Source organism: Balaenoptera musculus, chromosome 2, assembly GCF_009873245.2.
Source record: "Balaenoptera musculus isolate JJ_BM4_2016_0621 chromosome 2, mBalMus1.pri.v3, whole genome shotgun sequence".
Taxonomy (NCBI): Eukaryota; Metazoa; Chordata; class Mammalia; order Artiodactyla; family Balaenopteridae; genus Balaenoptera; species Balaenoptera musculus.
In genome coordinates, this window is record NC_045786.1 from 167,006,423 (window position 1) to 167,033,583 (window position 27,161).

Consider the following 27,161-nt stretch of genomic DNA (forward strand, 5'->3'; position numbering starts at 1 on the left):
GTGCGATCATCATCGTCTGCAGCCTGGACCCTCGCGGCGCATATTCTTCTGACCCAGCCCTGCCCACCATGTAACGCATGCAGACATCACTTGGGGCCTTGTTAAAATGCAGGCGCTCGTTCACCAGTAGTGCAGGACATATCCTGAGAGGGGCCGGTGCTGCCGGTGCATGGCCCATATGTACAGCAGGAAGGTTTCAGTCAGTCTCCCTGAATCCAGCCTTGTACCTGCCTACCACCCAGTCTCCACACTGACCCCAGAGAAATCTTTTCAAGGCATAAATACGATTATGTCACTGCCATGCTTAAAAAGTATGAGTAGGCAGATTCAATGTCAGGATTCTCAACACTGGCTGCAGATTTCAATCACCTGGAAAGTTTTCAAAAAGCCCAGCGCTCAGGCCCCAGTACAGACCAACTAAATAAAGCTATTCAGAGGTACCAGGCAAAGGTATTTTAAAAATAGCTCCCCAGGTGGGTCTAACCATGACTTCAAGGATTCTTCCAACACAAAAACTTAAAACTTACCCCATCATTGAGCCATCATAATAAGCCCAGATAGATTTCTTATTCCCAGGTAAAGAAACTGTGGCCCCAGTGGGTTAAGCGCCTTGAAGTTGGGCCCTAAGCGCTCCAACACATGATGAGGTGGAAGGAAAGGAGAAAGCGTGACCTGCAGGAGTCCCAGTTCCATCATCGCATGAATATATTTGCAATTGCTTTCAGCATCTCTTCTAATTATTCCCCAAACCACCACGGCCTTTGATGAATTGTGGAAGAGATTGTTTGGCATTTTCAACCAAACGCTCTGATACTTGAACATGGCAGTGGATGGAAAGTGACAGCACTTTAGCAGTCGCTGCATTCCCTCTGCTGTCACAGCTCACTCCTCTCTGCCCACAGCGTGGGCTGGGCTTCCCATCTCGCAGAGCAGGGAAAAATGCTTCCAAAAGGCGATGCGACGTCTCAAAATGTCAGACTGCCAGTTGCCACTGTCAGCTTTTATGGCCCATGGTGTTTATCAGATGGAAACAATTAAGTCCCCAGAACATGGGATCTCCCTCAGAGCTCAGGTGGACAGCAAAAAAATGTATATGAGTGAGGCGTGTTGTAGCATGTACTGGGCTGGCACCTGGCATCAGGGCCTCTTCCCATGGGGTGGGCACCTCACTCATGTGATCTGTTTAATACTGAATGCGGTTCCAAGAATTCTGCACTGGGTCCTCACTTTACAGATGGGAAAGCTGAGGCTCAGAGCAACGATGTGATTTGCCCAAGGACACACAGATGGGAGAGGCAGGGCCAGAATCAGCCTGCAGTCTGATGCCAAACCTGCAGTTGCTGGTACCCAGAACAGTGTGCAGCACAGAAAAGATGCATAATCAACACTTGATGAATGAATGAATGAATGAATGAGTGACTCAATGAGTGAATGAATGTCTCATGACATGCTGCCTTGAAGACAGCCTACACCAGTCATTAGTTATAGCACCCTGGGTAGGTAACTTCACCTTGCCTAGCAAGGATGAAATATCTGTTCTTTATCATTGGTGTTGGAATGGCTGATAAGATGGGTTTAAATTGCTGATACTGAGGTCAGGTTAAAGGGAAATATCCAGGTCCCAGGGGACAGTGGTCCAAGAGCTATTCTCTTCTCTGGGCCTCCAGTTCCTCATCTATAGAATAGGAGCGTTGGATGAGATGGACATTGAAATCCTCTGTTTTACAGATATTCTAGGAGCCAGTAAATCTAGTAATGCTTATTGATGTGCAAACAGTAAAGGCCTTGGAGGCTTTCTCCCCGTGGCCCTAGTGCATCTTCATCAGAGTGCCTTTGCTTGCACAGGCCTGGGTAAAACAGAAGGAGGTAGAGCTGGTGTCTGACTCTCTTTGTAGCCCTCTGGGCATCACCTGCTTCCTGCTCTGGGCATTGTTTCCCCTCTCTCACGGCTAAGTTCTCCTTTGCCAGGCTCCCAGCCTGGCAGTTAAGGCCCCAAACTTTCCTTCCAGCATCGTCTCCCACTGTTCTCCTTCCTGGCCCAGCCCAAGCCACCTGTTCCCCACGTGGTCCTGCATGTTCCCATCTCACTGCCTCTGCTTGGACTGCGCCCTCAACCTGGAGTGCTCTGCCCACTCGCCAAACACCTCCCCTCCACTGAGCGCCCCACATCCTCCTTGTTCCTGTAGGACTCCGTCCCGCATTAGACATCATTCATTCCTCCATTCATTCATTCACTTATACATTGACTCTCAGTGAGTCTCTTGAGCACTTGCTCTGTGCCAGCCACTATGCTATACACTTTTCCTCTGTCATCTCGTTTAATCCTTTCAACACTATGAAGCTGCTATCATAACTATCTGGATTTCACAGATGAGCAAACCGAGGCACAGGGAAACCAGAGTCACCCAGCTCATATGTAGCAGAATTTGTGGATCATGTGGTCTCACCACAGATCCCAAATTAGCGCCCCCTGTCTAGCACCTCTTCTGCCAGATCCTGGGCTGCCTCAAGACAGGGACTGTCATTCAGGCACCCAGCATTCATTCAACAAGTATCCGCTGAGCACCTCCTACGGGCCAGACCCCATGATGGGCACAGCAGTCCTGATGGGTGCCATATGGCCTCCCACTCTTGTGGGGTGCCTGGCCCCGGGCTTGGCTTCATAACGGATGCTCTGAGTTTTCTTGCTGAATGGCATGGCCGGTAACACTATGTGAGAAGCAGAGTTCAAAGCTGATGATGGCTGCAGACATGAGGGTGATGAACAAGGGGTGTGGGCTCTGCAGACACTGGAAAGAGGAAGCTGATGGGGGCGGATGGGTGTTCAGAGACAGGGAGGCACGGTCTCGTTGACAGGGCGGGGAAAAGCAAGGTGAGGAAGCAGGAAGACGAGCCTCACTGCTCCAGATCGGCCCAGGGCTGCTTCCTGAGGCCTGAATCCAGACTGCAAATCCCGCCTGCCGCAGAAGTGGGTTTGAGACTGTGCACATGGGTGGCCCGAGTCAGCCGCCTGTCACCTCGTCTTAGAGGCCAGCCCTGTTCACAGAGTGAAGACCTTGGAGGCAGACGGTGGAGAGGCAGACATGGAACCAGGCTCCCTCCCCCAAGCCTGGTTTGGTCTGTGCATCAGAGAAAGGAGTTACTGCCTGTCTGTTGTATCTTGCAGGTTGGTTCCTTCTAGAAGCTTCAGGTGAGGGCTCTAGAAATTGCTGCTACTCCTTGCCCTAGCTAAGCAGAAGCCCTGCAATTTGGTTTAATGTAACACTCATTTATTCATTCTTTCTATTATGGGCTTCATGCAGCATTGGGCACTGGGAGGGGCATGAGGGGGAGAAAAACAGGCCCCAGGGAGAAGACAGCCCTGCATGCGGCTTGCCCTGTCCCCAGGCAGGCAAGACCACATGCTGCTACTGATGGGGAAGCAGAGCACCGGGAGGACCCTAAGCAAGGAAGGACGGTCCCACTGTGCTTAAGGAAAGCTTCCCAGAGAAGGTGAGATTTGAGCCGGACTCTGAAAGGGTGGGGCTTTGACAGACTGAGAAGGGAGTAGGTCATTTCAAATAGTGGTGCAGACGTTATTCTAATAAAATGTGCTTGATGGGATAGTGGCATAAAGCCCTCTGCTGTCCCCAGTCTTCCCCCGCTGGGTTTCCTCTCCCAGGGAATGGACCTGCCCCCGCCAACCAGCCACCCTTTTTACCTCCACAGTTAGCAAATCTTCAAGGCCTATCCAGTCCACCTTCATGGCTTTCAAATTTTCTGCTTCTCTCCATTTACAGCACCACGGACAGCTCAGGCCGCCAGCATTTCTTGACCAGACCCCTGTCACAGCCTGTCAGCCCCACGCAGTCATTTTTGCTTTCCTCTGGGTTCTCTTAACACTTGGAACTTATGTTTATTTTTGACTTTATCACATTGCATTTAGTAGTTTTCCATGTCTGGGAGCTCCTCATCCCTTTATCTCAAGGGCAACATCTGGCACATAATAGATGCTCAGTAAGTGTCTGTTGAAACCACTTGGTGTTGGCTTTCAATGCTGGACATACGGTGACCCAGCTGAAAGTTAAGGCCACTAACCAGGGGGTTTCTCCAATTCATCTGACTCCCAAAGGGTACAGACCTACCGCTTCCACTGGCCATTAAACTAGGCATTTCCATGACCGAAATGATGGGGCAGCAGTATTTTGAAAGGGTCTAGAGGAAGGCAACATCATCATGAACCCCAGTTGCAGGTGAGAGCGAGTAAGTGATGATGACGATAGGTGGGGGCCTGGCTGGTACAGTGTCCTGGTGTAAGAATGCAAGATCCGTAACCACGGGGATTTCATTTACCTCCTAGAGACTCTGCTATTTTGCAAAACTGAAGAAGAACAAGCGGGGCTTGGGAGACTTAGCCAGCTTCCAAGTCCTAAGAATAGCAGATGGCATGGTACCCTGAAAAGAACATGTAATTGGGAGTCAGGAGACCCAGGTAGGGATTCTGGCTCTACTGTGAACTGCCTATGTGGTCACAGTCACATCTATAGCCAGGTACCCACTCCAGCACACTCTCCTGCACTCGCTAAGGGATCCCCAAATACGTGGCTCAGATTTGCTTGGGAGAACTGCTGTTCTGTGGTTTCCTACACCCAGGCAGCAGTAGATGAGAGCAGAAGTGATGGTCAAGCTAGCCTGGGTTTTGATATTTAAAAAGTGGTCAGCAGGTGATACAGCATGCGGTTATCACACACCATCCATTCTCCACTCTGGCAATTTCAGGCTCTCCGCCTCCCACGCCCTGCACCAGACACACAGCACCCCTCAGCCTTCCCCACTTCCACACTGGCTCTCCATTTCTTCTGCTGCGACCTCCAAGGTTCCCCTGATCCCTCCTCATCCTGTTCTTGGTAACCTCAGAGCATTCTTCAAACAGATTCCGTCAATGTTTTTGGTGAATGGTCTTGCATTCTTGGTGGAGTCCAATGTGCACACCTCAAGCAGTGGAAAGTTGCACCTGTATTGGGAGTTTGGTTCTCTGCCGCTCCTTTCTCCTGGGTGTGCTCTGCAAGCCTGCAGTAGGCCCAGGGAGCATTTGCCGCCTGGCTGAAAAGCAGCGATCCCTGCTGAGGCCAGACCCTGGGACAGAGCCAGGCCTGCCCAGTAATCACCCTGCATACATCTACATGGGGTGCAGCAGCTCCGTCCCATCCCAGGGAGTTATTAAAATCTTGGGAAGAGGAGCAATTTTTGAATGTTTTGAAACACTCAGCATTTACTTAATTTCACTTGGCAGGAGTCTCGGGGCTTTGGCTTAAGAGAGTCAAGCATTCTGAAAGCCTCCCCAAGACAGACTCTGAGAGGAGTGTGGGTCTCCTCGAATACCTATGGCTCCATCAAGGATGTAAAGGGAGACCCAGGAGATTGCGCAGCTCTTTGGGATGAAAAAGAGAAACAGAGAGAGACAGACAGACAAAGAGACAGAGGAAGGCAGAGAGATTGATCGACTTAATTGCACCTTGGAATTGTTGTAAGAGAGCGCGGGACCCGGAACTAAAGTGGGGTGTAAGTACTGGTCCCCTTACTCACTGGCCGTGGGACCTTGAGGTATGTTACTGCCCCTTCTAATCCATAAAATGGAAAAAGGATGATCTCCTTCAAGTGTTGCTGGCAGGATTCCTTAAGAGACGGTGGTACTTGGTAGACTAGAAACTGAACACTCAGAAGCTAATCCAGCAGGCAGGTGGATGTCCGCATGGCTGATGGGGAGTCAGGGCGTCAGGCTGGATCCTGAGCCCAGAGACTGTCTTGGTCAGGTCTGCAGGCAGACAGAGCGTTAAGGCGAGGAGACGAGGTGAGGGATCAGAGGCCAATGACACAGGACAGTGGTCCCGGGATGCTAGTGTCAGGGCAGAACCAGAGGTCAGGATTCATGGCTCTCATCGTCCCCGCAGAGAACAGACCCTCAGGGCAGGCTTGTTGCTGCTGCATGGCAGCGCAGGGGCAAGCAGAGCTGAGCCAAAAAAGGGCAGTCAGAACAAAGCCCCTCACGGAGAACTGGAAACCCCACAGGCAGTGAGGGGCAAAGCACCGGGCTCCCAGGGGTTGATCCTGCTACCTCTCTGCGTCTCTGCATCTGCCTCTTCCTCCCGGCTTCCTCTGCCACCCTGTCCTGGCTCAGGTCCCAGTATCCGTCGCATGGACCGTTACAACTCCATCACTGGTCTCCCAGCCTGCAGCCTCAGCTTCTCCAGCTTCTTTGCAACAGCTTTCAGTGGATTATTTTAAAACACACATCTCAGTGTGTCCTGCCAGGCTGAAAACCTTCGAATGTGTCTCCCCACAGAGCAGTTTCCAAAACGGTGTTCCAGGGCCCCATGGTTCCTGCAGGATGGTGTTTCTTGGAACAAAGGTTCTGTGCCCAAATTATATTGGGAATTCTGGGCAGAGCAACACAAAGCGAGCGTCCACGCATCTGGACCTCTCAGAGCCCTTCCAGTACAAATGTTCCTGTGAAACTCCCAGAAAGGGAGAGTGACTCCCTGTTTCCAAGCTTGTTTGGAAACCTTCTTCCTCTTTCTTTTGTGGAAAAGGTGTTTCAGGGAATACAGTGTGGGGAAATGTGACCTAAAGAATGAAGTCCAGGGCTTCCCTGGTGGCTCAGTGGTTGAGAATCTGCCTGCTAATGCAGGGGACACAGGTTCAAGCCCTAGTGTGGGAAGATCCCACATGCCGTGGAGCAACTAGGCCCGTGAGCCACAATTACTGAGCCTGCGCGTCTGGAGCCTGTGCTCCGCAACAAGAGAGGCTGCGATAGTGAGAGGCCCGCGCACCGCGATGAAGAGTGACCCCCACTTGCCACAACTAGAGAAAGCCCTCACACAGAAACGAAGACCCAACACAGCCATAAAATAAATAAATAAATAAATAAATAAATAAATAAATAAATAAATAAATAAATAAATAAATAAAATAATTTAAAAAGTGATGAAATTAAACATTAAAAAAAAAAAAAAAGAATGAAGTCCAAATTCCTTAGCCTCACATTCAGGATCTTCTGTGATTGGGCCCTAAGGTCATGGAGAATCAAGTGAATTGTCTCAAAATGAGTTTCTGTAGCCATAAAAGCCTCCCTTGGGAATAAACGAACTGAAATTAAGCAAAAGTGATCTTACACCACAGCTTTTCAGAGGATTTGCAGGCATGTGATCCTTGTAGCACACTTTCATAAATATTGATTTGACACACGCCCTTTGTTTTGTAAAGAGGATGAAACCAAGGTTGAAACAGGAGCAGGACACACAGATCTGGCCTGGCCGTGTGCTGACAGGGGCAACATTCTCTCCACTTCACTAGGGATGAGTGCATCCCTAGAGAAACAGGTTTTGGAGAGTCAGGGAGCAAGTTGTACCTGCTGGAGTGTTGACCCGGAAGATTAATGGGATAAACACAGGAAGCAAATACAGAGGAGCCTGAGGGGGTAGAGGCCATAGTGATTTTAACCGGCTGGTTGGACTGAACTGCAGGATTTCAAGAGGAGAGAATTATGGCCAAGGAATAAAATCTCCTGTTGAGAAAGGATGGTGACAAAATGCTTCTGGAGAAGTCCAGCCAGCTCCAGAAGGGCCTCATCTAGAATATTTGAAGAATCAGCCACGTGTAAGGATTTTTTTTTAAGCATTAGTGCCTTACTTCTGGTCTCCTGGAAGCAGAGCCTGAGACAGGGCTTCCGGGACACACGGTATAATGAAGTAGATGTCTTAGGAGAAAGGGATTGAGGGAAGAGGAACAGGTCAGGGGAGGGAGCAAGGCAAGGATGTGTCCTCCACTGACGTCTAACTTCCATCTGGTCCACGGGGAGCTCAGGGATGTGAATTGTACCACAGAGTTGGTCCCAGCTTGAAGCAAAGGCTGGACTTTTATGCCGTAGTGTCAGTGTGTTATTGGCTGCGCCACTCCAGGGAGTGAGGGGCTTGTGATACAACCTTCCAGAAGAAGTGGCTTCTTTCAGCTGAAGGCAGTTCTCCAGAGAGGGGGCAACTATGAACCGTTAGCAGCCAGCACTCGGGGGGGGGAGATGGAGACTCTGCAGAAGCAGAGGGGATCTGGTGGGATGCACACAGTATCCGCTGTAAGACACCTCCCACATACTGCAGACGGGGAAACTGAGGTCCAGGGAAAGTCAGTGACTGGCCAAAGATCACATTACTCAGTCTCTGAGGTTAGGGCCCTATTGTCAACATGTTTCGTAGTTTCATCCATACATCCTTGAAGGCAGAGTGTGGCCTCCGGTAGAATCTGTCTTTTGTCTTTGCTCGGCACAATGACTGTTGAACTTGTGGGCATGATACGAGACATATCTCTTTAAACTGGTGGCATACCGATTTGTGTTCAGGACCTCGACATTGCTGTGTCTATAGTACAGACTGTAATGAACTGCCTTCTCTTTATGCTTGTGCCTAGGGGTAACTTTCTTGTAAAAGGGGCTATTTTAAAAAGCAAACAGACAGCAATATCCTCTTCAATATGTTTCTCTAAGGGATAAAAATGCATCCTCAAATGAATACGAATGTTGGAATCATAGAATTTAGAGCTAGAAAGGGAATCTCAGAGATCACCTAGGGAGTGGAGATGGGGGGGGGGCGCCTCATTTACAGCACCAACAATGAAACACCACATTCTTTCTTCACCCACCTTTTCCTTTGGCAGATGTTTACTGTAAGCCTGCAGGTCTAAAGCAGTTAATTTTTTCTCTCCATTCTATTAATCAGACACATGTAGGCAATAAAATAATATCCAGGATATTCTGTAATATCACTTGCAGCCAATAAGAGCTTCTAAACCATGTGTGAGAATCTAAACTACCACCTGAGTTGATATTGTTCCATCCCAAAGCAATGAAGCTTGACATTTTAATTAACTTGTGTGGTCTGATCATGGGCAAATGTAGGTGGTATCTTGAAATATGGAAACAGCACTTGAATCTCAATTTCAGCTTTCAAATATCTGTTGGAGTCTGAGGATGCCTAATTGGAACTCAGTAAATATTTTTATATTATAGATGGGGAAACTGAGGCCCAGGGTAGGGAAATGATTTTCCCAAGGCCACACAGTAAAGAAGACACAAAACTGAAACTCAAAGTCAGACATTTCCTCAGGGCTCAGGGATACCCCACATCAAAAGTTAGGGCCAGAAGATAATGAGTGAACTTGTGCATTGCAAACAGAAGAGTTCTCTACATATGTAAGTGCTAGCCCTTCTGGAGTTCATCCTTTTGAAAGACTCCCTTGACAAGCAGTAGGACTTGAAAAGTCAGCAGGAACAGGGAAAAGCTCAGGACTTACAGTTTTTAATGAGGAGAACCAGGACATTTTTCTGTGGCTTTTCTTGAAGGTGATCCCTATAACGCTGACGGACGATCCCTTCCCATTTTAATAGCAGTCTGGTGGTGATATCATAGCAAATAAATTTAAGTGACATGTGGAGTGCAATTGCAGAATTTAAACTCTAACCAAGCACTGTATTTTTTTTTTCTGAAGATGTGACACGTAGCTGATTGACCTGCATTCCTGAGTCATATTTATAGGGCAAAAGCTTTCTTGGCAGCAACGTGAATCAGTTCATGATCTTCAAGACTAATAGGATAAGCCAGCAGGAAAAGCTGGGTATGTGTGACTCTTTACATCTAGAAGGGCTGGAGTCATTATAATTCTCCCTTGGTACCACTGAGTTCAATGCCACACTGACTCAGGGTGCCCACCCAAGGCACTGTTCCCATTAAGGAGAGCTGCCTCCACAGGTGTCAAGACAGCTAGGACGATGTGGGGTCATTTGAAGGGCATTGCTGAATCCCTTCCTTTGAACCTCTCCTGCTGATTCTGAAATGCCGTTAGAGTGGCTCAACTCAATTTTGTTCATTGACATCCAAGCTGGAAGGGAGCAGAGAGTATCTAAATTGACATTTTCATTCGACAAATGGAAAAACAGAGGCTCGTACCAGGAGTGTGTCTCACCCGTGATCACAGTTAGTGACAGACCCTAGAACTGTTGGTTTTTCCTGGAGTTCTGATTTCACCATGTCCTGTAGTCGTCCCAGTCGAACAAAAATATAGTGGGTAGCAACAGGCTCTGCTGTGAATAACACAGCCACATATTCATTCTTCAACAAATAACTTTACTGAATATCTATTATATGTGAGGTACTCTTCTAAGCACTGGGAACGTCGTGATGAACTAGATAAAGGCTTTGCTTTCGTGAACTTCTAGGGAAAGCGATGAGCTGATAAACTAATAAACAAGTAAACAGATAATGTCAAGGATTTAGAGAACACTATAAGAAAAAAAAAATAAAGCCATGTAAGCACTTAGAGGGAGAGTGGTGATTCTAGGGCGCTATTCTGGAGAGACCGACCAGGAAAGATATCACTGTGGAGGTGACCTCTGAGCAGAGACAAAGTAATGACACAAGTCATATGAAGAGCACTCCAGGCAGAGTGGAGAGTAGGTGCAAAGGCCTTGGGGTGAGAATTAGCTTGATGCATTCAAGGAGCAGAAAATAGATCAATGTAACTAGAGTGAAAGGAATAAGATGAGAGTCTTAGGGCAAGATAGCTCAACTCAAATAATGCTAGTGGGAAAAAGGTAAGGAAGCAGAGGTAGTAGCAGATCACTCCTGAGTGATTTTCGTATAAATGGGAGCATAGAAACAGGGGTGTGTCTAGAAGCGAATGTAGGGTCTAGAGAACTGTTCTTAATTTGTGAGATATTCCAACATGGTTGTGTGCTGATGGGGACGGTCCAGTAGAGAAGGAAAAAGTGGTGACATAAGAGAGACAATGATGCTGGAAGAAACAAAGTCCTTGAGTAGGAAACTGCTTGGAACCCTGGTGTGTGCTGGAAAGGACCACCTTTGATGAGTCTGGGACCAATTCTTCCATGGTAACAAGATGAATGCAAACAGGTTGGTTGATTTTTGAGGTGGGAAGATTCAGTAGTTTTTTCTTATTGCTCTTATGTTAGTTTCTCAGGGTAATAGTAGGTGAAACCCATTTCTACGTATATACCCAAGAGAAATGAAAATATATGTCCACTCAAAACTTGTATATGAATGTTCAAGCATTATTTATAAGAGCCAAAATGTGAACCCAAATGTCCATTAACTGATGCATGGCAAAATGAAAAAAATATCATGTGGTATATCCATATAAGGGACTATTTTTCAACAATAAAAAGAAATGAAGTATTGATACATGCCACAACATAGATGACACTTGAAAACATTATGCTAAGTGAAAGAAGCCAGCCACCACCAGAGACCACAAGTTATATAATTTCACTTATATGAAACGTCCAGAATAGGCAAATCTATGGAGACAGAAAGTGGATTTGTGGTTGCCTAGGGCTGAGATGAGGGTTGGAGGGGAAATGGGAAGTGACTATAATAGGTATAAAGTTTCTTTTTGCGGTGATGAAAATGTTTTAAAATTGATTGTGGTGATGGTTGCACAACTCTGTGATTATACTAAAAACCATTGCATTTTAGACTTTAAATGGCTGGATTGTATGGTATGTGAATTATATCTCAATAAAGCTGTTAAAAAAATAAGAGAAGAAAGCATCTGTTGTCTTAGTCTGCTCCAACTGCCATAACAAAATACCATAGACTGGGTGACCTAAACAAAAGCCATTTAGTTCTCACAGTTCTGGAGGCTGGGAAGTCCATGATCAAGGTGCCAGCTGATTTGCTTCCCGGTGAGACTCACTTCCTGGTGTGCAGACAGCCACCTTCTTGCTGTGTCCTCACCTGGTCTTTCCTCTGTGCTGAGAGAGAGATTGAGCTCTGGTATCTCTTATTATAAGGGCACTAATACAGTTATAAAGACCCCACCATCATCACCTCATCTAGCCCCAATTACCTCCCAAAGGTCCCATCTCCAACTACCAAATGCCATCACACTGGGGGTTAGGGCTTCAATATGTGGATTTTGGTGGAGGACACATATTTTCAGTCTATAACTGCTGTGGATGGGGTAGGGTGTTGGAGAAGAAGAAAAAGATGTGAAATGGCGTCTTGGAAGGGGACCATGAGTTGGCTGTGGACGTATAATAGGATCGCTGGACAGTTCCAAAGGCAGCCTTGAGGTTTATGATCAAAATTTAAAGTGATAAGACTCAGCACAGTTAGTGTTTTGTTGTTAGTTTTTTTTTTCCCCCAGTTATGTTTTCTAATAATGTACAGGGATAGGCAGAGAGTTGAATTTATGCAGGGCTGGAGTTTTGGCAGGAGAGTGTGAGTAGAGAGAACTGAGAATCCAAGGGAGTCATTATAGTGAGGAACCTTGGATTCTAAGGTGGGGAAGTAAGAATATGAGGACAGGAGGGGAATGGACAGTGAAAGATGTGAGGGGCAATGGGGGGGGCGGTCCTAGCGGGTCAGTGAGGTGCTGGAGTGATGGTCTCAGAACAAGTGAGTGGGAAGAAAGGAGGTGATGGGTGGTCCAAGCTCGGTGTGTTAGTTTGGGTTCTCCAGAGAAACAGAACCAATAGGAGATATACACATCTATACCATAAAATATTATAATGAATGATAATAGAATATAGATCACATCATATCATATTACAGTGAGTTGGCTCATCGAGAAGTCTCAAGATCCAGTCAGCAAGCTAGAGTCCCAGGACTGCTGATGGTGTATTTCCAGTCCAAGTTCAAGGCTGAAGGCCCAGACGGAAGGCAGTGAGGCAGGCGAACTTCCCTCTTACTCTCGGGAGGATCAGCTTTTCTGTTCTTTACCAGCCTTCCATGAGTTGAATGAGGCCCACCCACACTGGGGAGGGCAATCTGCTTTACTCAATCTACCCATTCAATGCTAATCTCATCTAAAAAGGCCCTCATAGACACACCCAGAGTCATGTTAGACCAAATGTCTGGGATCCCCATGGCCCAGTCAAGCTGATACATAAAATTAACCATCATACATGGTATGTCTGAAATTGAGATTTGGGAAGTGGAGCATTTATTGGTACTGAAAAAACAGAGACATAAGATATGAGTTGGATTTTTGTTCTGTCTTCTGGGACAGTGCAGTCTGGTAGAGGAGATGGAATAAGCATACAGATGACGCTAATTCAAGACCAAGGGTTCTAAGAATCACAAATCCATGTAGTGTTATATTATGGACTAAATTGTATCTGCCCTCCAAAATTCATATGTTGAAGCCTTAACCCCCAGGGCCTCAGAATGTGATCATATTTGGAGATGGACTTTCAAAGATGTGATTAAGTTAAAACGAGGCCTTTAGAGTGGACCCTACTCCAAAATGATTGGTGTCCTTATAAGAAGAGGAAATTTGGACACACAGAGAGACAGCAGGGATGCGTGTGCACAGAGGAAAGGCCAAGTAAGGACAAAGAAGAAGACAGCCATCTTCAAGCCAAGGAAAGAGACCTCAGAGGAAACCAACCATGCCGACACCTTGATTTTGGACTTCCAGCCAAACTTCATAGCCAGAACTATGAGAAAATAAATTTCTGTTGTTTAATTTACCAGTCTGTCGTATTTTTTTTTTTTTTTTGGCTATGTTGGGTCTTCGTTTCTGTGCGAGGGCTTTCTCTAGTTGCGGCGAGCGGGGGCCACTCTTCATCGCGGTGCGCGGGCCTCTCACTGTCGTGGCCTCTCTTGTTTCGGAGCACAGGCTCCAGATGCGCAGGCTCAGTAGTTGTGGCTCACGGGCCCAGTTGCTCCGCAGCATATGGGATCTTCCCAGACCAGGGCTCGAACCCGTGTCCCCTGCATTGGCAGGCAGATTCTCAACCACTGCGCCACCAGGGAAGCCCCCAACCAGTCTGTCGTATTTTATTCTGGCAGTCCTAGCAGACTAATACAGGGTACAAGGAGAAAGACATTTCGTGTGGCTGGAGAAGGAAGAAATTCTTCCTGAAGTCTTTCAAAAACCTACGAACAGAGTTGACTAAAATAGATGTGGCTTCAGGGCTCGAAAGATTTGCAACCACGGTGCTGGCTGAGGGTCACGGGGCAGAAGAGCCTTTGAGACAGAGATGAGAAATTTCACAGGTGTGTGTGTACGTGTGTGTGTGCATGTGTGTGTGCACGTGCATTTGTGGGGCAGTGCATTACAAGAACAAAGGCATGGAGACAGGCGAGCACGGGGTGGGTCAGGGGGCGATGAGAGGTTGGGTTTGGTAGGGATGAATAACAGGATGAGGCTGGGGTCACGTTGTGGTTACTGCTCCAGTGTGTGCCCGTACTCCTTCAGCGCTTGATGAAGATAAGGGATGTAGGGGCCACTGTTTCCCCAGAAGTTACCTGGAGGGGAGGATGCATTGGTGGGCGGTCATCTTAGTAGTGACAGTGAGTCTAGACCCCACGTGTGAGACACAGACAGGAAAAGTCACTGGAGGAAGTTAGAAGCATCAACAAGGAAGGAGTCTGGCACCCCCAAAGGGCATGGGAAACTCATCAGAGGTTGGCTCCCTGCAAAGAGGACTTGAGCTTGGGGGTGGTTCCTTAGGAAAGAGCAAAGTCGGGGAGATAAACTAATGGAACCAATATCTCCTGAGCAGATTCTGGGCCCCAAGTACTCTATAGGCCCTTCATGCCCATGATCCCAGCTCCTTCTCACAATGACCCAGTGAGGAGAGTGCCCTTACCACTACCTTGCAGATGAGGAAACAGGTTCCGAGAGAGGCAGTCACATGCCCAAGTTAGAGACGGAGCTATACCACCCAAATGTCCCTGCCTTGCTCCCCTACCCCACCCTGCCTCTGCAGTCTTGTTTGCAAGGACAGATGGCCTGGCCAGTGGAGCCACCTGCCCAGTTCTGGTTGACAAGTTTCTTCCCACCCCTGTGGTACGACCAGCCATTGTTCTCCCAGTCAGAGGACTTTCTCTACCATCTAGGTCTCCCTGGGTTCTCAAGGCCACAAGACCAGCAATCACAGATTCAAAGGAAGCATTCTGGTCCAGGGAAAGCCTCAGGGCTCAGAGACCTCTAAGGTTAGGGTTAGGATTAGGGTTAGGGTTAGGGTTAGGGTCAGGGTCAGGGTCAGGGTCAGGGTCAGGGTTAGGGTCAGGGTCAGGGTCAGGGTCAGGGTTAGGGTTAGGGTTAGGGTTAGGGTCAGGGTTAGGGTTAAGGTTAGGGGGATGTGACAAGTGTGCTCACCATGTTCTCTGAACTCTAGCAGAGGCTGACCTTTCAGAGCACAACTGATGAACTGGAGGATAATTCTTTTCAGCCAGGACTCGTCCAAGCAGAGACAAAGGACAAATTTCATGTGCCCTGCAACCTGGCACATCACACTTTAACCTTCAGCGGCAGGAGGCCTGGGGGAAATTATTTCATTTATTGGTGCTTACTATGCACCCCATGCTCTGCACATATAATCTTGTAGCTTAGAAGCACTAAGGTCAACTTAGCAGGAGGGCGAAAGCCTTGTCGCATGGGCCAGCATGCGACACCCCCAGAGACCTGTTGGGTGGACAGACGTGTGGCGGTTCTCCTGGTTTGTCCCCCATGACTGTGCTGAGAGCATCGCTGGGACAGTTTGCAGTCTGAGCGCCTGGCGAGGGACAGAACATCTGAGTTCCCCACGTCATCACTGCCACTGCCAAGCCTCTTGGATGGTTTCTGCTTTTCTGGCAATTTCAAGCCTTCTCCCCAAGGGCTCAGTGGTTGCCTCTCTCCATTCTGCGAGCATTTTGACTGTGAATTCAGCACAAAATCAAAGGCTGTTCTCCTGGATTTTTCTCCTTTCTTTACTAGGAAATGTTCTGTTTCATTAGAGCAGATTTGAGCAATTGGTCCTCCTCCACCAGAAAGACTTTGTGTGCACAATGATCCCGCTGGGCCAACTCTCCACATAGCCCTTATTTTCTGAGCTAGTGGTTCATTGGGGGTGGATTCAAGGAAATGTATTAGTGTGGAACCGCATCTATTAGTCTCTGTCTCTCAAACCGGTTGGCTCCTCTCCTGCTAGTCTAGATCACAGCCCTATTAACTTCCCAGATACAGCATCTAAAGCTCCTCCTCTCCATCCTTCCCTGTCACTCACCTGGAAAGGCTCAGTGAGCCTGGAGCAGGTAGGATGGGAAAGGCTACTGCAGAAGTTGGGAGTAAATGTGTGAAGGGGCCCAGGGTACCAGGGGAAAGGGGAGGATAAAACTAGGACCAAGAAGGCTGAGGGGAGGGGCTGGAAGGTATCAGATGAACCAATTTTCTGAGAACCTGTTACAAGTCAGACACTGCCCTGAGCCTTTCAAGCTCAACATCACAGGCAGGGAGATCCTTCTAAAACATAACTCTGACCTCACTACTTCTCTGCTTAAAACTCTTTGAGGGCACTTTGGAACCTATAGAATAAAGGTCCAAACTGCTTCTTATGCCACTGAAGATGCCCTGGCTCTGGACCCTGCCTAGTTTTTGACCATCCGCCCTTCCCTTCTTACTGCACGCAGTTATCCCTGATTGCACACACAGACTGACCCTGGCAGGTCCCCAAAGGTCCTCTCGTGGCTCTGAGCATCCACGAGATGCTGAGCCCTTTAGCCAGGAGGCCCTTCCATGTCTTCATCTGTCAGATGATGCCTATTTGCTCTCTAAGTGTCTCCTCCTATGGGTGCATCCTCTCTTCTCCCCCAGGCTGGGACAATCGCTCTTTGTCTGGATTCTCACATGCCCCATCACAAGTCCCATCCTACACACATTCCCCACATGATAATAATTTGTCTTCTCCACTCGGAGGGGAGCTCCTTGAGGGCTGGACCTGGGTCTTTCACCCCTGATCCCCAGATCCCTGCATGGTGCTGAGCATGTGGCTGGTCCTCTGAAAATGCCTGTGTATGGATGAATGTCTGGGCCCATTTGCAAATAGGTTGGCAGTATACCAAATTCCTTTCAAAAGCAAACAGTGTCAGAAAGCTCCTGGTAACCAGTTGCTTGTTGGTTCCTATGGAGGTGGCTGGAGCAATTTGGACCATCTGAAGCCAACGGGGTCATCAGAGGGCTTTAATGGATACAGGCATGGAGGGACCCACGTTTCCAGCAAGTCCAGGAGAGGAAACAAGAAAACCACTGGAAGATCTGCCTTCTAAGCCATTCATGCCCAGGCAACTCAAAAGGCAGCAGAACACTCCAGGCTAAGCCAGGAGTTTATTTATTCTGCCACTCTCAAGCCAGCATCAATAATCTAATGGCTACAGAATGGCTAGCTTGCCCTTCCTCACTTGTACAAGCCCAGGGCACCCCGCGCCCCAGCATTTAGACTTTCATTCATTCACTTACCAACTCATTCATTCCCTCAACACATAACCTACAAAGCACCAGCTCTGTGCCAGGCTCTTTGCTAGTGCCTGGCAATTCAGAGATGGGCAGAGACAGTGGGCTCTCTGAAGGATGTGGTAAGCAGGTGGTCCATCCAGCATGATGAATGCCACAATGGATTAAAATACAGAGGAGGGTTCCTCACTTGGTCAGGGATTCATCCATCTCGGTTTCTCCATCTTGCAGTGGGGGCTTGGGGTGTTACATCTCTGGGATTCTATGCAATTCAAAGAAAACAGGGGCCTCAAATAGGCCTGGACAGCCCAAGTTAAGGCCTTCCCAGGACTCAGAGAGAGGAGCTGGAGCTGGTCTGGCTGGGGTAGGCCATGTTCCCTCCACGGAGCACCAGCCCTTCTCAACAGCACCAGCCTGGTCCTTTCTCCCTTGGCTGGCTGAGGCAGCTGCTGGCCTCTGCCTAGTTTCCTGACAGGAGAGGGATGCAGAAAGGGCCAGGGCTGAGAGGATCTCTGGCCTTCCTCGGAGGGGGCCTTCCCTATACTTACAATCTGGGCTTTGCAAGGTGGCCTCGTCTCTGTCTCGTTCCAAACATGGCCAAGGACTGGTTTATCTTCGGAGAGCACTGAATGCTCAGCTGCAATGAGGGCCATTTTTCACTCTGACACTATTACCCCCCAGCCTTTTGCTGTGTGAGCTCACACTTGCTGTCACTGCATCTGCTCTTCAGACCAGGGACCACCGTTTGCAGTGGAAAGTCAGTCCTTCCAGGTTGCTGTATCTCCTGCCTCTGACCCAGGTAAAATCCCTCCCCCTGGCCTTTCCCCATCAGAAGGATGCAAGAGTGGCCCTTCCCCATCATAACTAATACCAACTGGCACCAGTTGGACTTTTGAGATGGGTAAACTCCACCCTGCTCCTCACTCAACACTCCCCTGCCTCCACTTGGGGTGTTCTGTCTCCTCTTTTCATCAGCCAGTCCTCAAGAGCAGGGAGCTGCATTTTCTCCTTCTCTTGCCTTCCTGCTAAATTGAGTTCAAAAACAGCAGACATCCAAGGAGGACAATAAATGTCACTTGATTGGCTGAGGTCAGAAGAGCTGGGAGACCTGAAATCAGAGATTGTGGAAAGGTCCTCAGTTTTTCCCACCAGTGAGGAACCTGCCCTTACAGGGGTGAGCTGGGGATGAGTCAGGGACAAGCAATGCAGCCTCGAGGCTGCTGCCTGTGGCATCAGAGAGAAAGTGTGTATTAATCAGAGCTCCCCAGGGAAACAGAACCAACAGGAGATAGATAGGTGGGTAGATTTATTATAAGAACTGGCTTATTTGATTACGGAGCCAGACAAATCCCAAGATCTGCAGTGGCCAGCTGGAGACCCAGGAGAGCCAGTGGTGTAGTCCCAGTCTGCAGGCCAGCAGGCTCAAGACGCAGGAAGAGCCCATGTGTCAGTTTGGATTCAAAAGCAGGAGAAAGCTCATGTCCCAGCTCTAAGGCAGTCAGGCAGGAGGAGTTCCCTCTCACTCAGCCTTTTTCTTCTATTCATGCCTTCAAATGATTAGATGAGGCCCACCCACACTGGGGAGGGCAATCTGCTTTGCTCAGACTGCTGATTCAAATGCTAATCTCATCCAGAAACCCCCTCACGTGCGCTCCTAGGACAACGTTTGACCAAATATACAGGCACTTATGGCCCAGTCAAGGTGACACATGGGATTAACCATTACAGGGAGACTCTTGCATTGAACTTCTTCGTATTGAGTCTCACCACTTTACAGAGCGGTTAGCCATTTGATGAGGAAAGCGTAGCCCTGGACTGTCAGCATTTGTATCCTGGATTTGTCACTTTCCCTCTGTGCGAACTGGGTAACTTTGTTTAACCTTCTGTGTCTAAGTTATCTCCTCAGTAAAGTGGAGCTATAAATAGAAACCACGTGGTGGTATTGTGAATATTGGAAGAGTTGTGACCATGTGAAGCTTGCTTAGCACACTTAGCACAGTGTCTGGTGCAAAACACATGCACAAAAATTGTGAGCTATTGTTATTGATGTTATTACAAACCTCTCTCCCCTCCCCTCCCCTCCCCTCCCCTCCTGACTGTTAGCTAACTCAGTACAGAGAAAAGTGCATGGGGTTTGGATCCAGGGAGACCAAAGCTGACTCCCTTTCTTAGCAGCTGCACATCTTGAGAAAATCACTTATGTTCTCTGTGCCTTGTGTCCCTTGTCTGTAAATGGGGATTATGTGACCTCACTAGATTGCTTCAGGGATTAGAAAAGTGTGCATACAGTGTTCAGCCCATGTAAGACACTCAACAGTCGCTGGTTCCTTCTCCACCCCTGAGTGGCAGAGACTACCCCGTCTTTCCTTAGCGTCTCCAGAGAGCACCTACCACGTAGTAAACATTCACAAAATAGGTTGAAGGCAGTGGCTTTGCCTGATGAGAAACATAACCCCACTTATCCCCAGAGATGCCTTCTAGAGATTGGGCACAACAGGCACTAAGTATGGCGTCATATCCGCACAGTCTCTGGGAGGGCAGTCAGTGCCGCAAGCATTTGGCAAGCTCTTGCTGGTGCCGGGTGGAAGTGAGCCGATGGAAGGCAGGACAGACAGCTGGTGGGAGAAGAGAGAGGCCATCTCTCAACTCTGGGGCAGATGGAAGTGGACAGACAGAATCAATTGTATTTGAGAATGATTCAGAACAAAGTGGAAGATTATTCCAGGCCCTCTAGCCCAGTTGCCTCCTGCCCTGGAGGAGAATGGGTCCCAGGTGCTGGTGCCATGACTCTGGACACTAGGTCTATGGAGGCCCATGAACCATCAGCCCACTGACTAATGGCCTTCTTTATGTCAACCTGGTGTCTTCAGTCCGTAAAGTACCTGCACCTCATCACAGCCCCAGGAGGCAGGCCAGACAGGGGTAATGGCTCCCATTTTTCAGAAGAGTAAACCGAGACTGAGAGAAGTACAGGGATTTGCTCAGGGTCATACAGCTAGTAAGCAGCAGCTCTTCTCATTGTCAGGTTAGTGTTTTTTTCTCCATGAAGACAAAACTAGTGTCCTTTCCAAGTGTCCCTGGTGGCTGGCCAGGCAGAATGCGCAGCCTCACAGCTGTGTTTTGGGCTGGCAGACATCCCCAAGGGACTGGAGATGGAGGATTTCTTCAACAGCAAATTGCATCTAAGTCACTGTGACAGGAGCTGCGCATCTGACTCCAAGTCAGTCCAAGTTGTCAGGACGCATGTCTCACCCTCCAGGTCATTTCTTCCCAGCACTTGTCAGTCACTCTGTGCCAGGTCTCCTCTCCTCCCCCTCCCCCCCTTCCCACCCCTCCCCCCTTCCTCCTCTTTATTATCTGCCCCTTCTCTTCCATCTTATTCCATAATCTCTTTTCTTGATCGGATTGCAACACAAAGTTCATATTTTAATGGACTGGCCTTGGGATAAGGTGACCAATATTCTTAAAAATTATTCAAGGGATTTTTTTTTTTTTTTGGTCCCCTTTAAAGTCAGGGATTTTTAACCTGGTGCCACGAATAGTGATTGGCTGTAAAAACAACAGAGAATACGTGAAGTTATATTAAACATTTTTGTAGTTATGATTTTATGTGAATTGGGGATGAGGGTGCATATCACTCATCAAATTCTCAAAATGGTATAAACCCAGAAAGGCGAAGTCCTTTATTAAGACCTTATTGACTCTTACTTAACACACAATGATAGCAAAGTGGTTTGATGTGGCTTTCTGGTCCATAGCAAAATAGCAGCAACTAAGCAAGGAGGCAACTGCATTCAGAGCCAAACAGGCTGACGTCTAACGAAGAGGATTTTTGTTTATTGTTTTTTGTTCAAGATGAATGCCTCTTTCCCATTGTGGAGAAGCAAAAGCTCTTGGGCTGATGGCCTTTTCCCACTGTCACATCGCAGTTCTGTCCACACAAAGACTCGTGATAAGTATGACCATTAGGAGATACCAACATGTGAGGCTAGTGGGTTTAATTACTAGAAGTCACCTAGTGACTTGAATCAAGATTCAAAGTCATAAAGACTTGGGTTCAAATCTTGGCTCTACTACTTATTGGTTGTATAATTTGGGGAAAGTTTCTTCACTCTATGCCATTGTCCTTCCTTGAGCATAAAGTGGAGATGAGAAACTTAACTTATCACTTGGTTATAATGATTTAATGAGATTTAATGAGATAACCTAAGCCCTGACATGTTAATTCCCTTCCTCACCCATGAAAACTTGTTTATCTAAAGGCCAGGCTTCAGGGTCCCTTGGCTTTCTGGTACAGAAATCTGAAAGCCTCAGGGAAAAGTCTGGGCATAAACAAAATAGTTGTTACAAAACTCAAGCATTAAACCCTCCTCAGAATCTTATTGGGTCCCATTTTACCCACATGTCCAACTAGCTTGATTAGTTTTTCAGCTTCTATTTGATTAGAAGTTGAATTACAATTGGATTAATAAAGGATAAAACTATTATATTCAGGTGTAAGATTGCTAAGAAAAGGCATTGAACAAAGATTAAAAACTAAATCTATACATAACACTAGAGAGGAGCAGTGTATTCGTTTGCTAGGGCTGTCAAAGCTAAGTACTATAAACCGAGCATCTTAAACAACAGAAATGTGCTGTCTCAGTTCTGGAGGCCAGAAGTCCAAGATCAAAGTGTCAGCAGGGTTGGTTCCTTCTGAGGGCTGTGAGGGAAGGATCTGTTCCATGCTTCTTGTCTAGTTTCTGGTGGTTTATTAGCAATCTTTGGCTGTAGAAGCACCATCCTGATCTCTACATTATCTCCACATGGTGTTCTCCCTATGTATGCATCTGTCTCTGAATTTCCCCCTTTTTATAAGGACACCAGTCATATTGGATTACAGGCTCCCCCTACTCCAGCCTGACCTCATCTTAACTAATTTCATCTGCAAAGACCCCTTTTCCAAATAAGGTCACATTCTGAAGTACTGGGGGGTTGGGACTTCAACGTATGAATCGGGGGGGAAGCACATATTCAACCGTAACAGGCAGAATACGGGAGTTATTTAGTTTAAGGGCAAGCAGCCCCTATTCCTGAAAGAAATACTAGATTCAGCCCCCAAACAATAAATGGCACTCAGAATAACAATCCCTAAATCATTACAAAGAGATAGTTTTGTTCAGCAGCTTTTACGAAAATTTCTATCAAAAATGTCTAGTGTGAAAGAAGCTGGGGGCTCAAATCTCACTCCTGAGGACCCACTGCTCACCAGGCATGTGAGGGCTGCACAAATGTGGGCTATAGGCTGCATCTCAGGGGGATTCCCAACATAAGCAGACGAGGGCCCAGAAGGGCACAGCATCAGCCTTGTGGTTTTAACCTCGAGCTTTAGGAGCACTTAGTCCGTGCACCTAAAACCCTGAGTCCCACCAGGTCTCTGCTGAGCTGACTTGCAGCCATTCAGATAGGAAATGTGGTGAGCTCCTCTGCTAAGTACAGGTCTTCTGAACTAACCAGGGATGCAGGCCAGGCTCCAATCAGATGCTCGAAGGACGTTGCCACAAGGTCGCTGGCTATCAGGAATCACTCCTCTCCAGGGAGTGTATTAACATCGATGTTATGAATTGTTTATACTGTGCAGCAAGACACGAAACAAATAGCACCTGTTATCTGCCTCACCTGGCTTGGCATTTACCTAGGGATCAGAAGCGGTCTGAAGGAGTGGGCAGAGCCCTTGGATAATCAGAAAACCCAGGTCCTAGGCCCAGCCTTCTGACTTCCTAGCAGAGTGAGCTTGGCGAGTGCTTTAACTTCTCTAAACGTCAGTTTTGTAATCTGCAAAATAGCGGTGATTTATACACAGGTGACTGTAAATATCAAATGGGACGATCGGTGTCCAAGTACCCTGAACACTTTAAGGTGTGAAATCCATGCACTGTGTAGAGCTGGTGACCCCTCCCCCAGACTTCGCTGAGGGGCAGCTGCACCCATTCCCAGCTGTTGTAGGTGTCGCCTGCTAACAGCGCAGACTTGAATCCTTTCTGGGGGATCCAAGATCTGGCCCTGGTTGCTGAGAGCTGCTTTGCCTAGAAATGCCTAATATCTATAGCTAAAATCCGCAGGAGTGACCCATGGCCAATGACTGCTTGATGTGGGGTGTAACCGCCCAGCCCCTGCCTCTGCAGGACAGTCTCTGGGGTGCAGCTTAAGTACCAGAGTTCCCTGTGGGATCCAGTTGAGGCTAGACTCTCCCTAAACCACTTCGCCTCCTTCCACATCCCACACTCCTCACCTCCTTTCAGGTTTCTCCTGAGAATATTCCCTCTTTAAATTACTCACACAAGGATCTCCATCTCCAGCTCCGTCTCTAGGGAAGCTGAGCTAAGGCAGGGTGCTGTGCAAGCGTCTCTGGTTGGTATTTCCATCTTGCCTTCTTTTCTCTTTCAGGGATGACACCATCCTGGTATGACTCCAAGATCTTTGCACTCACTGTCTACTCTGCCCTGAATGTTCTTCCCACAGCTCATGAGCTGGCAGGCTCCTTGTCATTCAGCTGAAATGTCACCTGCGTGGAGGTGCCGTCCTAGCTACTGATGTAACGTGGCCATTTAAATTCCCCACATTGCTCTCAGCATGCTCTGCCTCTTGTGCGTCTCTTTGTTTATTTTCTCATCCCTCTCCCTTCTCCTCTGGTAAGTGAGCTTTGTTTTTCATCTCTGCGACAGCACATTTGGGCTGAGCAGTCTCTGAGGGCGGTGTTCCACTTTCTATGTGCTGGGATCAAATACGAAGCAGTTAACATTCCAATAAAAACAGCAGACAAATGATAGCATGACAGTTCCGTGGCTACCTGACCGTGATTCCCACCACAGACTCCTTCCCTCCCTGGGTCTGTTTCCACACCTGAGGTAGGGCGAGGTGACCCTCTGCTCCCCGTCCTACATTCCCAATGACATTTAATATCTATTGTTTCTGGTACCCGGGGACACGCTGCTCCTGCAGAATTGCTTGGGTCAAAGCTTCTTTGTTTTCTGTGCTCTCTTTAAAGCAGTAGCAGTTGGCTGACATGAAAGGGTGAAAATGCCTTTTTACTATTTTGGTGCGTATGCCTGGCTTCACTTTATCACCATTAGCCCTGTGTCTCTCAAACCTTGTCTGTTTCGGTCACAGATGCAGAAAAGAAACCTGTTTCTCCCTGTTATCCACAGACTCATGGAACAGATAAGATATATTCCCCATACCAGGAAGCTCAGTTCACAGGGAGACCCTCCAGTGAGTGTAATTACAGCACACTGCATTCACCCATTCATTCCTGCGTTAATTCATACACTTATTCAGCAAATATTTAGTGAGTGCCTGTTATCTAGGCTCCGAGGACACAACAGTGAATGAAACAAAAATGCCCACCCTCATGGAACTTATGTTCTCATGGGTACCTGCTGTCACAGAGGTATTTCAGGGTGCTCTCCAAAACTGAAGAGTGAGCAACTAGTTCTGTCCATCCAGATAGATCTTGGAAGTCTTTCCTGAGGAGACAACATTTGGGCTGGGTTTTGAAGAATGAATAGGAGTTCCCTGGGGAAGGCAGGGGTGGCAGGGCATTGTTGTGGCTGGGCTGGGAGGCCGGTGGCAGGGAGGGCTGGGGAGGAGGCCAGAGAGATAAGCAGGCAGGACCGGATCGTGAAGGCTTTGTGAATCACACCAAGTAGCTGCCATTGACCTTGAAGGTGATGGGGAACCACTGAAGGGTTCTGAGCAAGAGAGATACACGATTCAAGCTCTGTGTTAGCCATCTGCAGCGTGGCCAAGTGTATTCGTCTCCTATGGCAGCCGTAACAAATCGCCACCAACTGGGTGACTGAAAACAACAGAAGTGTGTTCTGTCCCAGCTCTGGAGGCCAGAAATCCAAGATCACTGTGTTGGCAAGGTGGGTTCCTCCTGAAGGGCTTGGAGAGTGTTCCATGCGTCTCCCTAAGCTTTTGTAGGTCACCGGCAAACCTTAGCATGTTGTGGCTTGCAGCCGCACCACTCCCATCTCCACCTCCATCTATCTTCACTGTGTACGTCTCTCCCTGTGCCTCGCTGTCTTCACGTGGAATTCTCCTCTCTGTGACCCTTCTCCTTTTCTTATAAGGACACCAGTCATACTGGATTAGGGCTCACCCAATATGACCTCATCTTAACTAATTTCAATAAGGTCACATTCTGAGGTACTGGGGGTTAGGACTTCAGCATATCTTTTTTGGGGGTGGGGGGACACAATTCAACACACAGTGTTAAGCAACTTGCCTAAGAGCTGAGAGCCAGCATGAGTATATGCTGCAGGGGTACATGTGGTAGACACCCCACTTATAACTGCACCTGAGCAGGAGTGGATGAGGGGCTTGTGGGCAGGGATGTGGCTTTGAGGTGTTTCCGTAGCACTTTATATGGGACTGAAAACCATCAATCGTCCATAGCAATGAATGGGGGAAATAGAGAGTGGAGTTATGGGAGATTAAATCCTACCCTCTGGTCACCCCTGGGGGCCATAGCTGCCTCTCCCATGGATGGCTCCTCCCCGCTGATAATGCAGGTGGCCACTGGGGGCAACTTGAAGAGCATCTCTGCACTTTTAGGTTCTAAACTATGTGTGATATGGGCCCAGGACAGGCACGCCCACTCCGATGATGATGCACGCTGAGGAAAGCCACACCCACTCACATGGACCACACCTAATGGGGCCACCTGCTCCTCCTGAGCTGTGCCGCAGCAAAAGACATGCAAACTTCAGCCCTGTGCACGGCTTAAAGATTCTCTACTGACTACAGAGCGGGGCAGCACAGAGCCCTGGGGTCACTACCTCTCCAGGGTCCCAGAGATCCGGGTTCACAGCCAGCTCAGTCACCTCAAGTCCATCACTTACTCTCCTGTCCTGCTTCTTCCGCTTTGAAAGGACATGATGCTACTGTGGTTGGTCTCTGGAGAGCAGATGTGCAGAGGCCATCAGGAAGTCACAGCTCCTTCTCATTAGGAAGGTCAGCCTTGCCTGGCGCCTTCTGGAGGTCAGCACCTGCCAGCCGCATTCAACAGGTCCAGATGGTCCTCGCAACCAAACGCCTCTGTAGGGCTGCTTGTAGGGAGTGAATGAAACATCAGATACACGAAAGTGTCCTGTAAACCCCAAAGCACCCTGCAGAATGTTTGCACTCACTGTGATTGTGAAAAGCGCTAAGGTTATCCACCTCTGGGAGGGTACCCGCTGGGCAGTCTGAGTGCCCAGGTCCAGCTCTTGGAAGCTGCAGCTTTCCCACTTTGTTGCATCCACATGCCATCCTGGCTCTGGAAAAGAATATTAAATTGACTTCAGAGTGGCAGACTTTTAAGAGTCTTTTTCTTCTCCCTTCGATCTCCTTTTTCATTACCAGGTGTTGCTTTGGCAATGAAATTGCAACTTGCAAGGTGCTGTATCAGGAGATGGCCTCTGGAGAGACAATGGTGCTGGCTTAGGCTGAGAGCTCCTTTCACTTGTGAGGGAAGGGCTGGTTTAGGGCACGAATATTCTGGTGCCCCAGTGGCTCCCGGTTATGTGAAGCAACCTCTCTCCAGCGCCTTCCATGGCCAGGGGTCTACACTGACATTTCTGCTTGTTTTCCTGTCACTCTGCCCTTCTGAATGGGAGTTTTGTAGGACAGGCTTCCCTTTGAGGACCTACTTTGGGGTCCCTAGGTTATTCCCTGATGCCCCACACAGCCCACACTCAACCATTTGGTTGGGACAATCCTGCCCCAGATCCAACAACCCTGGGAGACAAACAGGGTAAACTTAGGGCCCACCCGTCACAGGAGGAAGAACCTAAGGGTCCATCTGGTGAAAACTTCAGTTCCAAGGCAGGTTTCCACTGATAGAAACTGACGGATAGTTTCTAGTGTTT